Source organism: Armigeres subalbatus, chromosome 3 (genome assembly GCF_024139115.2).
Source record: "Armigeres subalbatus isolate Guangzhou_Male chromosome 3, GZ_Asu_2, whole genome shotgun sequence".
Lineage (NCBI taxonomy): Eukaryota > Metazoa > Arthropoda > Insecta > Diptera > Culicidae > Armigeres > Armigeres subalbatus.
The window spans coordinates 429,000,637-429,012,793 of NC_085141.1; the positions used below are offsets into that span (position 1 = coordinate 429,000,637).

At 39.1% G+C, this 12,157-nt stretch overlaps 2 protein-coding genes across 7 annotated transcripts in view; one reads left to right on the forward strand and one right to left on the reverse strand.

Annotated features, from left to right (window-relative positions):
- The window catches only part of LOC134227513 (putative uncharacterized protein DDB_G0271606), a 441,623-nt gene that overhangs the window by 289,862 nt on the left and 139,604 nt on the right, over positions 1-12,157 (reverse strand). The gene's annotated exons all lie outside the window — the stretch shown is intronic.
- The window catches only part of LOC134227514 (sex peptide receptor), a 138,511-nt gene continuing 130,052 nt past the window's right edge, over positions 3,699-12,157 (forward strand). The window contains exons 1-2 of the mRNA XM_062709067.1: positions 3,699-3,889; positions 4,528-4,939. The gene's annotated coding sequence lies outside the window, so the exon portion shown is untranslated. The remainder of the gene's footprint in view (positions 3,890-4,527; positions 4,940-12,157) is intronic.

Sequence of the window (12,157 nt, forward strand, 5' to 3'; positions counted from 1 at the left end):
AATAAATTGATATCAAAATGATCTAGTAACAACACAAACTGGATTTGGGATAAATATCCACTTATTTTTTGTTTTTCATACACACCATGTTGTAAAATCAAATAAAATCAGTTAGAATGCGACTGATTAATAAACATTAAAGAGTAATTATTTTACTTATATCATTTTCATTAAAAATTTCGAAGAGTTTTGAGAGTAACTTGACGAAAATATTTTTTTCCCGGTACATGTCCTGAATTCCCGGTTTTTCCCGCTTTTTTTCCCGGTGACTTAAATTTCCCGTATTTTTCCCGCTTTTCCCGTTTTTCCCGGTTCGGTGGCCACCCTGTGATACAATCGATCGGGACCAGCTATGGCAGCTAATGCACGAACACGGATTTCCGGATAAACTGACACGGTTACACTTGTCATACGACGAGTTTATACAATCCCATTTAATTCCACCACTTATTTGTACCTTGACAGATACGTATTTCGACCTCAAAAGTAAGGTCTCCTTCAGTGTCTCGTACTTGACTCGACATTCCACTAAAATGCTCAAAATAATTTTCTTATGACACGGTTTATCAAAGCGACGATGGATCGGGTGATGTGCGTAGTTCGAGTTTCAGGGCATTCTCGAGTCCCTTCGAAACCCGCAGAGGGTTACGGCAAGGTGATGGTCTTTCGTGTCTGCTATTCAACATCGCTTTGGAAGGGGTAATACGAAGAGCAGGGATTAACACGAGTGGTACAATTTTCAATAAGTCCATCCAGCTATTTGGCTTCGCCGACGACATAGATATTATGGCACGTAACTTTGAGAAGATGGAGGAAGCCTACATCAGACTGAAGAGGGAAGCCAAGCGGATCGGACAAGTCATCGACACGTCGAAGACGAAGTACATGATAGGAAAAGGTTCAAGAGAAGACAATGTGAGCCACCCACCGCGAGTTTGCATCGGTGGTGACGAAATCGAGGTGGTAGAAGAACTTATGTACTTGGGCTCATTGGTGACTGCCGAAAATGATACCATCAGAGAAATTCGGAGACGCATAGTGGCTGGAAATCGTACATACTTTGGACTCCGCAAGACGCTCCTATTGAATAGAGATCGCCGCCGTACCAAACTGACAATCTACAAAACGCTCATTAGACCGATAGTTCTCTACGGACACGAGACCTGGACGATGCTCGTGGAGGACCAACGCGCACTTGGAGTTTTCGAAAGAAAAGTGTTGCGTACCGTGGGGGTGACAATGGGTCTGGGGGTGAGAATGGGTCATCGCTCTCACCGACAATCTGGAGATCGTAGAGCAAAATCGTTCAAAAAGGTCTCTTATGTTTTAGTCTTCTTGCCCTCAGATACATTCATTCTATTCTACAAGCATTCTAAGTAGTTCAAACAGTGACCCATTCTCACCCCCATTTGACCCATTGTCACCCCCGACGACGGCACCATCTATGGTGGGGTGCAGATGGCGGACGGTACGTGGAGGAGGCGAATAAACCACGAGTTGCATCAGCTGTTGGGAGAACCATCCATCGTTCGCACCGCGAAAATCGGACGACTGCGGTGGGCCGGGCACGTAGTCAGAATGTCGGACAATAACCCGGAGAAAATGGTTCTCAAGAACGATCCGACGGGAACAAGAACGCGAGGTGCGCAGCGGGCAAGGTGGATCGATCAGGTGGAATATGACTTGCGGACCCTCCGCAGACGACGTGGTTGGCGATGTGTAGCCATGGACCGAGCCGAATGGAGAAGACTCTTATATACCGCACAGGCCACTTCGGCCTTAGTCTGAATAGATGAAAATGAACTACGCAGTATGTATCGCAGATATGACTCCTAGATACTGAGCGACTTCAGAAGTTGGAAACCCTTTAAGACGATGCATACCTTGGAATCAAGGGGAAAGGAAGAAAGCGTGAACCTTTGGGTACGACACAACATTTTTTAATTGCTTTTCCAGACTGCTATAAGAAGTCAAGGGGGGTTTAATCCTTAATTCCAATCTAAGAAAAACATTAAAGGATCATGAGTATTACTATTTACGCTCGGGACGCATCGGGACGGAATACATCATGGGTCTACGAGACTTCTATAAAAAAAATTGGAATAATCGGTACAACTTTGCTGTACAAGAAAAGCAAACATTATGATAAGGCTGACACCGAGAACTTTCGTGGCATTATATCGCTCTGTGCCTCAATGTATTCGAGTTAATAATAAATGTTCACTCGGCGCCCAAGCTGCCAGAACTACATTGCAAAAACTTACCATGTATTCTTCCCTAAACGATCGGATTTAACGAATCTTTTTCAAAAGAATCAAATTCCTATCAGTGTGCCTACGTAGTATGGACTCTGGAGCTCAAGTCGACCCTGTGTACACGGATCTCAAAGCCACGTTTGATCATGTCGGCCAAGGAATACTTCTCGATAGATTGGACATATTGGGCATGTCTTCGATTTCGATATTAAGTTCAGATCATACCCCTGTCAAATCGCACGCTTCGCGTCAAAATCGGCGATAAATTTTCTAGCGTTTTGGGCGTTTTCAGCTCATATGATGTCAAACTCTAGTCTAGTCTAGATCACTAGACGATAACTAGGATACTCAGAGATCCAGAAAACTATAGACTGTTTCGATATGTGGTGTTCTCGTAACTGCCTGACCACCAGTACATCAAAATGCAGTATAATTTCCTTTCATCGTTATTTTACCGATCATTTTTGACTGCACCGTCGAATGACAAGCCAAAAAGACCACAAAGAGTCCAATATAAATAAACAAATAATCAAAGCCTATTTTTTTACGCTTTTACCTGGAAGATCAAGCTATTTACAGTGTAATTCCATCAAAAAAGCTCCTTGTTAAACAAATAGCGATTGAGGTTTCGTATGTGACTCGGGATTATAGGAAGGTTAATTCGAACTGCCAATAATACAATGTGGGGGTTTAAACGCAAAGGGGTTGTAAATAACAAAACCCTAGATTCTAGAAAACGCACTGCAAAGTTACAAATTGTCTGAAAATGTCAATAGTCATTCTTTACGGTTCCTCGTCTACAATAAAGCTGTATACATAGACAATGACTTGGAAATATTGAATTTTGGCAGTCTCAAAGCTCTGAAACCAAAAGATGCATTGCTGTCCTGACTCAAATTTAACCAGACTGCACTTACACCCTTTGTCTTTAACCCATTCCATAGCATACGCACATAAAGGGCAGTTGAAGTCTGTCAAATCAAATAATAAGCACATGTTATGCAGTAGTTATCTTTTTTATTCTAGTCTCATCGACGCTATGATTCATTGATGTTCTGTTACTATTAATTTTTCATTTTAAATATTTCACTTTAGTTCACGGTCCGTCCTGTGGTGTTTTGTGGCTTGTGGGCATTCAAAAATCACTAGTCAACGTGTGACCGCTCATGCCGTTCGATTTCTCAACCACGAGAGCAACACTAAACCAAAACAATCACCGAGCCAAGCAGCGCATCGTTTGCATATCCTGGACGTACCACGCGTGTTGCGTGGCAGTGCGCATGTCAGTTTTGCCGAATGAGCCCGGTATTACCGAGAGCACGCACGCCGAACAGCACTATGCGGAACCGCCGTTCACGGCCCATCCCCCATTCACGGGAACCGTGCATCCGTTGCCAGACGGTAACAGTCCATATTTCGCACCACGAGGATCAGTTAGTCCGGAATTGTGCTCGCAGCTAGTCGCATTTGAAGTTTTGCTCCAGCTATTTAGCTTGTCACGATAAAAAAAACGGTTACTCGTGTTACTGGTGAAACCGTCAGGGTGATAGTCGAACAAAAAAGGAACACCGTGAATCCAACGGCCGTTCTGCTGGATAGATGCAATCCTGCCGTTACTCTTCAGGATGTGACAAGTAAATGAAAAGATATGATAAAATTAAGTTGAGCGGAATGAACCCACGGAATACAAGAAGAGAACAACCAAGGAGTGAAACGACGGTTTTGCAAATGAAGACAAGTGGCTTTATGCGGTGATGATTTTCTACTAATATTTGAATAGTAGAATGAGATTGTAAAGTACGTAGAGCCTTTGCAAACAGAAAAGAGCTCCATTAAATCTCTAAGGATAAGTGCAAAAGTGAGAACTAGGATAGTGGGAAGAAATGATAAAAGCTATATATAAAACAATCCACATTTCTACGAGGGATACAGCGAACGTGAAAAGATGCACAATGCGTGAAATTATGTTCATTTTCCATTGCTCCACACGCTACATGGGAACATATTAGAGCAAATTATACGTGTATTCAATGGCTTTGTGCTGACAGCGGCAACGTGTTTGCAGAAGATTTCCAGCTCAGACGAGAGATAACTTCAGAATATCCTCGTCCTGCGACCGAAACAAAAAGTCAACGACAAAGTGTATTGCGTGGAAAGGGATTTTTTTGCGGTCCGGAGAGTATAACTCTTGCACAGTAGTTATTGGACGGGTGCGCCAGGGACTATGGAGAAAAACACGTAATTTCAACTTCTTGTTTGTCTTTCATTACAGTACATGTAGCTACTGTTTGCTTCCTGATAGTGGTAGACCGAGTGAGAATTAATCCTTCATTTCGGTACGAACCATACCGACACAAAAGCGCCGGAACACTGCTTATGTATGTAAGTTTGTTGTCTTGATGTATCAACTTGTTGCTTGAAAGAGTGCCGACTTCTGGAATATAAGTGAAAAGATTCTAGGGAAGTGGAACCGCGCTGCAAAGGAGAAGAGTGTGATTGCACATACTGTGAGAATATGAAAAGTTAGCAATTTGGAACGGAAAGAGGTAGAGTATGCTACCTTAAGGTGATATCATTCAGCTACCAGAAGGATAGTAAAAACATACACAGTAACAGGAAGGACCGGAGAAGATTGCCCGTAGTTGATGACTATGAATGGTCCACCAGAAACTATGAGGAGAAATGTAAATATATGAAACCCACATATTTTCAAATATAGTGTCTGACCATCATACACACAGTACACAGGTTATCCGTAAACATAAGGTGAACTATATTTGAAGTTGAAGTTGATATTATTTCTTTGATGCCAATTGCAAAACAAAATTTTACCTTGCTTTGATTTCCCATTGAATGAACTGTTTTGAACATAACTAGTACGTTTTCCTGTACCCTTGAGTTGCACTAGTTTAGCTGCGAAGCATGCAAATTAAACTTAAGCGAGGCGAAAAATCCCTCTTCGCAAGCTCATCGTTTTTCATCGTTTCTCGAAAGCAATTAGAAAGACGCTGCCTGGTTGCAGCGAGCTCGACTTGATGACCCGACATAGTTACATAATAAGAGCGATGCTCGCACGTGCTCTGCACTTGCTGGGATTTCATTGCAATAGGGGAAGTATGGGCGTAATTATTGAACCCTTGCACAAATCGTAGATGGAGTTGCAGAGATAAACATATCGACGGTCATTGTAGAATCTACAATTGGGCGGACTCGATTTTCTACACAAACCTGGTCACGTCCTTTCAAGTGTTTTCATTTTATAATTGTCCTATAATCTGCTTAAGAAAACACTCCGAACCGAAACAGCTTTCACAGACTCTTCTTCGTCTTCGTCGAATATAAGCATAACATAGTACAAGTGATTGTACAAATAGGCAGGGTGACCACTAAACTTCAATTTTAAAATTCCCGCGTATTTCCCGACTTTTTCCCGATATTTTTGAAAAATTCCCGATGCAATTTTGAAGATTTCAAATTTCTATTCTTATCTAAAAAAATCCTTATTTTATTCAAAAAGTGCTTTTAATTTTCGTTTCCTGACATACATTTATTTAGTTTTATTGTCTCAGTCAATTCTTTCGCTAATTTAAGCTCAATTTATAAGACCTCTAACAATGCATTTTAAAAATCAATAGTTCTAAATCAACATTTGAAAAGTTTGTAAAAGCCAAATTTTATCCTTTCCAGTTCTTTGTCTATATGCAGACGAGGAACCGGGAAGAATAAATATGACTGTTACGCTCTTTTCAAATGTTGTTCTAGAGTAAACCTTAAAATAAAGTGAAGAAATAAAAATAATAATGATTATAACCTTCACGCTCTTCATTGCTTGTTACCCATCTCTATTTTTTTTCCTTAATCTATTTTCAGTTTTTGAGACTTATTTTACTTTGACGATTGATGTATTATTGATTTGATTACTACTATTGCTACCTACACATCCTGATCTTATTATGGCATCATTCTCCAGCCCTTCCTTCATCCTCTTGCTGGTTTATGATCAAACATCTAAATCATTAATCTAAAGCACTTTTTCTGTACAGCGTTATCATGTGTTAAAATTAAGATGGTAACAACGAATGACCAGAGATCGTTAAGAAGTATGCCTTGAATTGGACATAATTGGAAATACTCGACCAATGTCGGCAAGTCTCCAGACGAATCTCGAGTCGCTTTCAAAAGAATATCGATAAAGCATCTTCAGGAATCCACAAGCTGCAAAGAAATGCTAATTAGCTTTTTCTCGGACTCTTGGAGATATCTATGGTCTCAGAAACCTGCCGAAGCGTACGTGGCATTTTGCTTTCCATCATCAGCCGAGGGCTCTAGACTCTACATTAGAGAATTCTGATTTCAATACCATTTTCCTATAACGTTTTAAACGTTACGTGGAAAAACATATGCATTTAATTCTAATGTTTTTCATGTTATACACTGCAATAATTATACATGATTTAATGAAATGAACACCTGGTGACTTTTTTTTCGATTTTTTGTAATTTCAAGAAATTCCCGAGTTTTTCCACATTTCCTGCATGGACTTTCAATTCCCTGCATATTTCCCGCATTTCCCGATTTCCCGACTCACTGGCCACCCTGAATAGGTCAATCTTCTACAGTGACCTGCAGAATAAAAAGCGCACTTGCCGTTTTTCATACTAAATGGTCAAATCTAGATCTCGGTTGCGTGTGAACCAATTTTGCTGAAAATTTGACCAGAGCTCACTTACTCATTTACTCATACGCATACGGGAGCATGGCAGAAGGTAGGTCGTGCGATTTATACCATCACAAATATTGTTCCGCTCGCTTCCAAATCGACTTCTATAAAACATCCTTCATGCCTGCCGTATCCTAACGGAACTATCAAATCTATACTTTCACCTCTAATTCTATCATGATCATGTACGTCTAAGTTTGGAAGATGATATTAGCATTTCCATATCATTGTATAACTTCGCCTAGCAGTAATACACTCATATCATTAATAATAAATACAAGGTAAAATAAAAATATAAAAACGTGAAAATAAAATGAAATGGGAACGTTCCAAAATGAAAATTTAAAAATATACAAATTATAAAGCTATTAAGATATAAACATAGAAAATTATAAACTTTGAAAATATATAATTCTGTCATATTGAAATACAAATATGTATATGAAAGAAAAAAATAAAGTGCATAAATGTAAGTTATAAATTTTAGATTGAACACTAGTAATACTCATGTTTGGGGCCCTCCTTAGCCGTGCGGTAAGACGCGCGGCTACAAAGCAAGACCATGCTGAGGGTGGCTGGGTTCGATTCCCGGTGCCGGTCTAGGCAATTTTCGGATTGGAAATTGTCTCGACTTCCCTGGGCATAAAAGTATCATCGTGCGAGCCTCATGATATACGAATGCAAAAATGGTAACCTGGCTTAGAAACCTCGCAGTTAAGAAGAATACTCATGTTTCTGTGAAACGAAACTGTCTGTGCATTTAACCTTCCGGGTCTCGCATGGTCCGGGATCACTCATTCAGCCCCGCCTTGTGAACGACAAGCGAGCATTTTTCGAAGGTGTTGTACTTTTTACAACGGTGCGAGTCCCGGAAGGTTAATAAAGAATGTGCATTGAAGTCCGTTTTACGGGAATTTTTTATTCCCAATGATATTTGTCTACATTTACATAATATTTAAATTCCCTTTTATAGCATATTCAGATAACGAACATTTACGATGTATTTGAGATAAGTTCAAGCGTATGGGTAAGCACCGCTAAAGAGTTTAGCGCAGGTGAAGAAAATGGCCCATATCCCAGGAGAATTTGCTTTACAGAAATATAATGGGCTTTGGATAAACCATTTGCAATTTGCTCGCAAATTTTCAAATTGATTATTTAAGTAGTTCTTCCAAAAAATCATACGGTATTTCTTTAAAGAATTTCTTCGTAAGTTATTTCATAATTTTCTTTGAGAATTTTGCCAAATTCCTTATAATTCTCCCAGGTTTTCCTTCTTGAATTCTTGTATGCAATTCATTGCAAATTCTTCCAGGAATGCATAAAAGAAATAATTTAGGCATTTCTTCATATTTTTTCAAGGAATACATCTGAAAATTCCTCCAAATATTCCTACGAAATTTCTTCCAAGAATTTCTCTGAAAGTTCCTCCAGGGATTCCTCCGAAAGTCCCCCAAAAATTCCTCCAGAAGTCTCTCCAGATATTTCTTCGGAAGTCCATCCAGGAGTTCCTCTGGGAATTCCTCCAAAAGTTTTCCTCCGGAAGTTCCTCCATGTATTCCTACGGAAGTCCTTACAGGAACTCCTTCAGAAGTACCGGAGTTCCGGGAGTCCCTTAAAGGATTCTTCCGGAAGTTTCTCCAGAAATACTTCCGGAAGTCCCCCCAGGAATTCACCCGAAAGTTCCTCCAGGAATTCGTCTGGAAGCTCCATAAGTCCCTCCGAAAATTCTGACGGAAGCTCCTCCGGGAATTCTTCCAAAAATCCTTCCTCAGGAAGTTCCTCCAGCTATTCCTCCGGAAGTTCCTCCAGGAATTGATTCGGAAGTTCCTCATGGAATTCCTCCGGAAGATACCCCAGGAATTCCTCCGAAAGTTCCACCGTGAATTCCTCCGGAAGCTCCTCCGTGAATTCCTCCGGAAGTTCCTCCAGGACTTCCTCCGGAAGTTCATCCAGGAATTCCTCCGAAAGCTACTCCAGGAATTCCTCCGGAAGCTCCTCCAGGAATTCCTCCGGAAGTTCCTCCAGGAATTCCTCCGGAAGTTTCTCCAGGAATTCCTCCGGAAGCTCCTCCAGTAATTCCTCCGAAAGTTCCTCCAGAAGTTCCTCCGGAAGTTTCTCCAGGAATTCCTCCGGAAGTTCCTTCAGAAATTCCTCCGGAAGTTCTTCCATGAATCTCCCAGGCAGTTCTTACAGGAATTCCTCCGGAAGTTCCTCCGAGAACTCCTCCGGATGTTCCACCGAGAATTCCTCATCAAATTCCTCCGGGAATTCCTCCGTTTTTTTTTTTAAGATTTCTATAGGAAGAAATTATCTTTGAGAAAAATGCTAGATGTTGTTATTTGGCATAAAATTAATGGAAAACAAATAAAAGTTTTTTATTGTAAATCAATAGTTAATTGATTGTTTTCAATAGTTTAACTATTTGTACTCTAAATTGATTATATTTGCAGTCTAATGGTACCATAAACATGTGCCAAATATTGCTTTTTGTTGTTGAAACAATTCGATGAAGGTTAGAAGGTGAAAAAGTTGATGGTGCTCTACAGAGACCATAGCCGGGAGAGGGTTAAAGCGAGGATCTCGACTCAGCGACACCTTCATAAATAAGTACCATGTGACTATGGTAGATCTTAAGCCGTAATACACCTCGTAAAGGTGTATACCCAGCGTTACGGGTATAATAAAATGGCAAATATATTACAAAAAAAAAATTGTATTGTATTGTAATACAAAAATTCCAAATTGCAAAATATATTAAATAATGAAAATAGAATGGAGTTAAAGTTGATGTAGAAGAATAAGATTGCTAATGCCGCCTCTACACTATACTATACTGACAAAACCTTCTCTACAACATAACACACAATAAAATAGTCATATTTAGACTACTGAAGCATGTATCAGAAAATCATGTTTAGTGCTAATTGAGATTATATGCTTTGATTGGCTTGGCATTAAAGTCAAATTTCTAGCAACTAAAATTGTAGGCAACATTAAATGTACAACAATAAATTTTATTCATTCGCGATAAGAAACAATATTTATATTGAATTGCTAGAAACAGCTTTGTCCGTAAGAAAGAAACATGTAAGGCTTGCTGTCTTGATTATGAGTCAGTTGAACTTTGACTATTTGAGAGTCGACCCATATTGAGTATTTTGAGCGCGGTCAGTAGGAATGAATATGTGAAAAATTTAAATTTGATCATATGTCTCAAAAATCCTTGCAAACAAAGGATTAGTTATGTTTAGTTCAATGATAGTAATATGAATATCATAAAGCAGGAAATATTAAAACGGCATACATACAAATTCGTAATAACAGGGTGTCTGCAAATTATCTAAAGAGATAATAATTGACTGAATCAGTAGCTTTATCGGTAGCACAGCTCAGCAAGCTATAACAAGAAACCATTTTTTTCATTAATTTCAAATGTTGTGCACCATTTTTCCATCCTGACCTATGCAGGTCACTATTCCTATGCCTTGGATTTTTTGTCCTCAACATTTAAGAGATACTAAAGGACTGACCAAGTTTCTTGGCCAATAAACGCAGACGTTTCCCCATGCAACGCCCAAACGATGACGATGATGGAAAACTTGCCTAGAGCTTCGGGGCATATAATAATAGTGTGAATGGGGTGAGATTTATCCCGAAGAACATACAAAGGACTAAAAACAACTTTGATTCTCCTTTAAGTCCACTTGGGGGAAAACTGTGAACTCATTTTTAGCCGTTTATGCTGCAGCTAATAAAATGATGTGTTTTATCCATCACCTATTTTTTTCGTAGAAAAGCTCCCATGGCTAACAATGATGAAAAACTTTCTAGGAAAAAAAGTAATTGAATTTTCTCGGTTAAAAATATAACTCCCAACAGTATCCCACGTCTTTTCTGGTGATTTTCCTTCTTTGCTTTTTCCGTCTTTCACGCTGTTGGAAAGCTAATCACGATTGGCTCTCTATTGGCGATAAGCTTATCACGATTGGCTCTTCATACACAATCAAAACATAAGAAACGATTTTCAAAAACGGGTGTCAGTACCAATCTAGCAAATATTCGATTATCCTTCATCAAGGCATCTGGAGAAGATTGAATCGTATAGAGGAACTAAGAAAATAAATTACTCATACCAATGATTCAAAACTTTTATACGATGTAAGGGATGTCATGTAATCGGACAAAAAAAGGTACTGTGACAGAATCGGCTCAATATTTGCGTCGGATTTAAACAATTAAAGGCAGTTCACGTTGAAATTGCAACTCTCTATTTATAACAATGCTTAAATTATTCCAAAAAATAATCAGGTGGGGTTCCTGCTCCTGGACTTCATCTCATAGTTCAGATATTCATCCCAAAAAAAACAAAGCAATGAAAAGGATTTGATTTGATACTTATTTTTGTAATTTTTTCAGCAGTGAGCACGCATGTAAGCAAAAAGAAGCGACGAAATTGGTGCTGTTTTTCTTTGTTTCGCAATGAGATGAATATATGCTCAGTAAGATGGAAAACGGAACAGTTCCCTCATTCGCTCGATCAACTAGAAGCTTTCAGGATATAAGATATAACCTCTTGGCTAAAAAAAAAGGAATGATTGATACTCAGTTTTCGTGCACATATTTTAGCAATATTATTTTTCTGTTCAGTGCAACCAGGTATCTTCTCTACATTAAACATGCGCAATCCAGATGGATTCTAGACTGAATCTTTCGACATTTTAACGAAGCTCAAAGCACTTTTCCGCCATTAATTCGTTAGAAAATCGGCGGTCAAATATTCTACGTATGATTTATTACGCAGAAACAATTACAAACTTTTCCTTGATGGCAAGATGCGTCTAATTCTGATTTTTAAACGTTTTGTATAAAATTTGAATGCATCAATGCTTTCTTATAGTCAATCTTAGAAAATATTTCACCGTACTGAAAGTAAATTTACAGAATGCCAACAACGTTCCTTAACTGACTATGTGAAAAGCTTCAGATGGGTTAAAAGTTAAAGCACTTTTAGTGTGTTGCAATTTTCTAAGTAATTTTACAGTTCTGCCAATGACGCAGAAGTGATAGCCACTACACCTCCAAGCCCCGTCTACATTTGTTTAAGCTTGGCTAATCTGATTGCTTTTTACGAACATTTTTTTAATCCAGCCAGTGAAATCAATTTACATAGGTATATGAA